We start from the raw sequence: 5760 nt of genomic DNA, 5'->3' as shown, positions 1-5760 counted from the left end.
TACAATGTTTGTTCTTGGGTAGAAATCAAGAATTTTTTTTCTCTCAAGTAACCTACTGAATGTTTATTGAACTTTCAGCCATATGTGTACCAGTACTGTTTTACCGTAATTCAAATAAAAATGTACTTAATGAATTGTAGCGCCATGCTTTTTTTTTGTCTCAAGATGAGTACAAAGTAATTACAAACACAGAACTACTACTACTTTTGGCTGCTCCCGTTAGGGGTCACCACAGTGGATCATCCGTTTCCATTTCTTCCTGACCTCTGCATCTTCCTTTGTCACACCAGACACCTACATGTCTTCTCTCAACACATCCACAAACTTCTTCTTTGGCCTTCCTCTTTTCCTCTTCCCTGGCTGCTCCATATTCAGCATCTTTCTCCCAATAGACCCAGCATCTCTCTTCCACCACACATGTCCAAACCATCTCAATCTTGCCTCTCTTGCTTTGTCTCCAAACCATCCAACCTGAGCTGTCCCTCTGATATACTCGTTCCTAATCCTGTCCTTCTTTGTCACTCCCAATGAAAATCTTAGCATCTTCATCTCTGCCACCTCCAGCTCCGCCTCCTGTCTTTTTGTCAGTGCCACTGTCTCCAATCTATATAACATAGCTGGTCTCACCTTCCCTTCAAATTACAAACACTGAACTAAAAAAACAAACAAAACAAATACATATATATACACCCCAAACAGAAAACTACTGTGCTAATGTCGTATGCCTCGCTGGAGGACAATGTCCTGAAAGACCAACCTCCCTGTGTCTGTCTGAAAATAGTTCTTCAGGCCGTTCCGCTCCTCAGTGCCAAGTCGCATTGCACGGTCAGCAGTGAGGTGACCTGGATCAAGGAGGTTTGTGTCTCCCTCAACCACTTGTCTCCATTCTTCTGGGATATCCCCTCCATCCACCAAGGGGCTGTATATGTACCTTGCCCTGTCTGCCGGGGAGTTGTTCAATGCCACAAAAGTAATTGTTTAGCTATGCATACCTTATTTATGCCTTCAGCTGCCTCAACAGAACACTCAATAGATTTCCCGAAAACTCTGCACCTTGCAGCCAAAATGCCAAAGGCATTTTCAACCACCCGCCTTGCTCTGGAACGGTAGTAGTTGTAGACCCGCAGTTCAGCAGTGAGATTGGTCCCTGTTATAATGATAATGATTAGTGATGAGATTGCATTTTTTCATATCAAATCTAATAAAATTAAGAATGGGAATGCATTAACAATGAATGACACAAATAAGGCACACAGAATATTGCTTATTCATCTCATTAATCTTATTAACCCTTTAAATGTCATACATGATTTGTGTTACAATTGTATGGTTTTAATACAAATTCACCTGGATATGGTCACATCAACTTGAACTTCAGTGGAAAGGCTTCATCTGCGACAAAGACAGGGAGGCTCAGGACTTCATTCCCAGGTAGAGCAGATGGAGGTGGCAGGGGAAGCTTGCCCTGCCCCTGGGGAAGCTTGCCCTGCCCCTGGATAAGCTGAGATCCAAAGGCACTTCCTGAAAACAACCCAGCATCACTGTCATGGCCGTATGGCCCTATGTCCACAACTGTAAACCTGTACCTGGCATCACATACAGCTATCAGGATGAAACTGAAGTATCCTTTGTAGTTGTAGAAGGAACTTCTACTGATGTGTTTAGCGTCTATTGCCCAAACAGAGTTGAGATAGTTCCACAAACAGTAGAAATCTTTTTGGATCTGCTTCCATTGATTTTTTTATTGAAGAAAGCCACAACCTCATCCTTCAGAGCAGTCCATATAGCTTTGCTGACTTCTCTGACTATATGTCCAACTGTCACTGATTCAAGTTTATAGCTCGCTGACAAGGCTTGGTAAATGATGCCTGTTGCTAGAAAGTGGAGGGTGACCACAAGCCACTCAGCTGAACTGACTGGCTCACTTGTGTGTGTTGTGGTATATAATCAGCGGGCTAATCCAATGGAAAATCTCATCAAACATCCTGACGGACATTGAAAAATACTGGTGGTGTTTCTCATTATCAATTTCTCGCATTGGCAGAATGAGAGAAACATACTCACCATTGTCATGACGTGCTTGATCCTCCCCCCCTTTTTTCCCAATTGCACTTGGCCAATCACCCCACTCTTCCGAGCCGTCCCGGTAACTGCTCCACCCCCTCTGCCAATCTGGGGAGGGTTGCAGACTACCACATGCCTCCTCTGACACATGTGGAGTCACCAGCTGCTTCTTTTCACCTGACAGTGAGGAGTTTCACCAGGGGGACATAGCGTGTGGGAGGGTCACGCTATTCCCCCCAGTTCCCCTTCCCCCCTGAACAGGCACACCAACCGACCAGAGGAGGCGCTAGTGCAGCGACCAGGACAAATACCCACATCCAGCTTCCCACCTGCAGACATGGCCAATTGTGTCTGTAGGGACACCCGACCAAGCCAGAGGCAACACGGGGATTCAAACTGCGTTGGTACTCAACGGAATAGACTGCTATGCTACCCGGACGCCCAAACATACTTGATTTTACTTGCCTTACATACCACCAGTGATGGTGCCGCTGTCGCTTTTTCTGCCGTGATCTCAGAAGTAAAAAAAATAGTAACTTCCTCAAGCGCTGCTATATCTATTGTGTTCTATCGATATCCTTAGTTCTCTGGTGTGCCCTCTAATGGAATCCTCTAGTAACAGTCAAAGCAAAGTATATAGACAAGTATGTGAACAATTCCATTCACAATGCAACCAGTTGTCTACATGAACGTGTGGTTAAAAATCAAGTATACGTATCTCCGGCCTTACCTGTCAGCCTGCCAACTTTGTACTGCTGTCTGGATTTGATTGCCACTGTGTACCGAAACCCTGCCTGTCTTATACTCTGATTTGCTTGCTCAGTAAAAAGGCTGTTAATGTATCCTCTGCCTCTGTGGTGTGTTCTGCATGTGAGTCCGATCTGAGCCCTGACAGTACAATCTGGCCAACATGGATTCTGTAGAAGTACAACAGTTGCATGATGCAGTTGAGAGACGAGGCGCTATGTTGGTATAGCACAACGCAGATATTCAACTTGTGAGTCAGCAGCTCCAACCAAGCCTTGGCCAGCTGTGTGGACGATCTCACTGGATCTGTTCCCAGCTGAAATGAAGAGGGTTTTGACCGATCCATTTCTGGTCGAGAGGCAGGCCAAGATTTGCTGCAGATTCGGTGGGGCAAATATTCTGTGTCAGACTTTCCTACAGACTTCCGGACTTTGACAGCTTCCTGTCCCTGGAATGACGACACCCATTATGATGCCTTCCTCAACAGGCTGTCCAACACCATAAAAGGTGAATTAGCCTCCCGTTACCTACCGACCTCCCTCGATACCGATTGACTCGGCTGGCCGCATTGATGGTCGGCTGTGTTAGCGTGGGAGGGAGGGTGACTCTGATCGCAACCCGTGTTGTCACACTGAGAGGTATGGCAGTCACCGCTCCATATTTGTCATCTACGTCTCTCCGATGTGTCTCCCCAGAACCCCTGCAGGTGGACCACACTCACCTGAGCCCAGCAGAACGACGCAGGCATATTTCTCAGAAAGCTTATTTTATTGTGAGCAATCGGGTCATTTCATCACCACCTGTCCATTAAAAGGCAATGCTTACCAGTGAGGTAAGGAGGTACTGGTGATCGTAACCCCCGACTGACACTCCTTCCACCCGCAAGTTACTTCCTGTGGTCCTGCAACGGAAGGATTGACGGCTCCCTCTGTGTGCCCTGATTGACGCCGGGTCCGACGAGACCTTCATCGATGATGACTTTGTACTGTTGCCTGGATCCGATTGCCACTGCGTACCGAACCCCCCCTGCCTGTCTTTGCTTGCCCAGTAAAACGGCTGTTACTTTATCCTCTGCCTCTGTCTGGTGTGTTCTGCGTGCGAGTCCGATCTGAGCCCTGACACGCTGATCGCTTGTGGTTAGAAGCCACACATGCAAAGCTATTTGTTGTCTCCGTCCCCCGATTCGCAGATGGGGTACAGTGGGAGAAAATATTGAATGTTTTGAAATAGAATTGCGGGAGCAGAGATTCTCGTGCATGAAATGTAACGATGTTGAAACCTGGTATGTATGTGTGTAGTTTCACACACTAAAGAGGGTAAAGAGTGTGGGAGATGCGGGGGCAGACAGGTTGTTGGTGCTTGAAATACACACACACACAGAAAGCCCAGGTAGGAGTAAGACTACACAATTGTCTCATTGTTGTTACCCTCGGATCCAGTCGACCTGAACATCAGACATGTAATATAAATATGTCGGGAGTTGCACTGTGTGAAAATGTTTTCTTTTACATGTTCTTCACAGAAGATGAGCCAAGGCATATAACTCTCGGGCTGAAAAAAAAAATTCATTCTATGACTTCTCTTCAACTAAACATCCAAAGCGGGTCCCACAGACCCGAACACCACATTAAACTGAATATCTGATGTCAACGCAAATGCGCTTACCCTTGCTGACGTGATAAAGTGTGAGCGAAGGGTAATGGTAGGCATTAAAGGAAAATGAGGGGGTCCTCGCGGCTTGATCTCCCCAGCTCGTGAGTTCCTCAGATGGACCCGGCTTCAAAGGAGGGGACGTCAAAGCGCGAGCAGCACAGATTAATTCCTAACGGCGAGCAGGATGGGCTGGAGCCATGCTGATCCCGCAGCAGCTTGTTTTGTGTCTGAGGATATTTACTTCTCTCTCTCTCTTTTCTGCTTAAGGTTTCATTCCATGATTTGACACTCTGGAAAACGCTTGCTGTGTTTGAACCAGATGGTAATGAATCAGACGGGTGGTGTGAGACTTTCGAGTTCGCGAGGGCCCCTTTGGTAGAGTTACTGCAGCTGCCACGTTAGCTAGAAGAGCATCGAATATAGAGCACCCCTTGATCCACGCAGTTCAACGCTGCATCGCATTTAATTTGTAACGTTCTCACGTTGCCATGCAGAATTATATGCAGAGATTGTGTCGCTCTCTCCCGTGGTTATTGATCATGCATCGTTACATAGGTTCACATTGCACGTTTCATCCACCCATCATGCAAACATCCCAGAGAGGTAGCAAAAAAAAAAATGTATGAAATAACTTACTGTTTATATATTAATGATAATGCCGACTTGAGTTAACTTGTTTATATTGCCAGTCATATCAAATATTTCAGTAAGGGCAGCAGCAGTTTCTCCCATTTGTGACGAGACTCGCGCCTCAGCAGAAGTTCCTGCTGAGCTGACTAATGCAGAACACCCAAGAAGGATAAGGACAAAACTCGATCAGCGTTTGCCATAATGACGGGGCTGGCTGCCATCTCCGAGGGCTCCAACCATGGCAAGATTATTCAATTAGTATTCAAAGAAAAATAATGGAAAAAGGAATTGAAGACTGCTTGGCTGTTGCACTCACTTTCCAAAACCCAGAAATGTGAAGAAGAAGATTAGAGTCTTCGCTCATCAAAAAAAGACAGTGACATACTGTTTTTTTGTTTTTGATTTTTTTGTTTTGTTTTGTTTTGTAGGGATGTTAAGGTTATTTGTCATTTAATTTTAACTTAACTGTTAAACCTAATTTTTCAATTTTAATTTTTCAATTATTCCAAAAAAAAAATTGTTTTTCTAATTTTCATCCATCCATTGTCCAAACCGCTTATCCTGCTTTCAGGGTCGCGGCAGGGATGCTGGAGCCTATCCCACAAGTCATTGGGTGGCAGGCAGGGAGACACTCTGGACAGGCCACCAGGCCATCACAGAGCCCAC

At 45.7% G+C, this 5760-nt stretch overlaps 1 long non-coding RNA gene across 1 annotated transcript; it reads right to left on the bottom strand.

Annotated features, from left to right (window-relative positions):
- Nucleotides 1-1046: 1046 nt before the first annotated feature.
- Nucleotides 1047-4545, bottom strand: LOC130123517 (uncharacterized). Its single transcript, XR_008811331.1, has 3 exons — nt 4477-4545; nt 1348-1392; nt 1047-1147 (listed from the first exon to the last, which is right to left on the bottom strand). It is a non-coding gene; the product is annotated as an uncharacterized LOC130123517 (long non-coding RNA).
- Nucleotides 4546-5760: the final 1215 nt, after the last annotated feature.

This window comes from Lampris incognitus, chromosome 14 (assembly GCF_029633865.1).
Source record: "Lampris incognitus isolate fLamInc1 chromosome 14, fLamInc1.hap2, whole genome shotgun sequence".
In the NCBI taxonomy this organism is placed as follows: Eukaryota; Metazoa; Chordata; class Actinopteri; order Lampriformes; family Lampridae; genus Lampris; species Lampris incognitus.
Note: the sequence above shows the minus strand (reverse complement) of the source record. Positions and strands in the feature narration are given on the sequence as shown.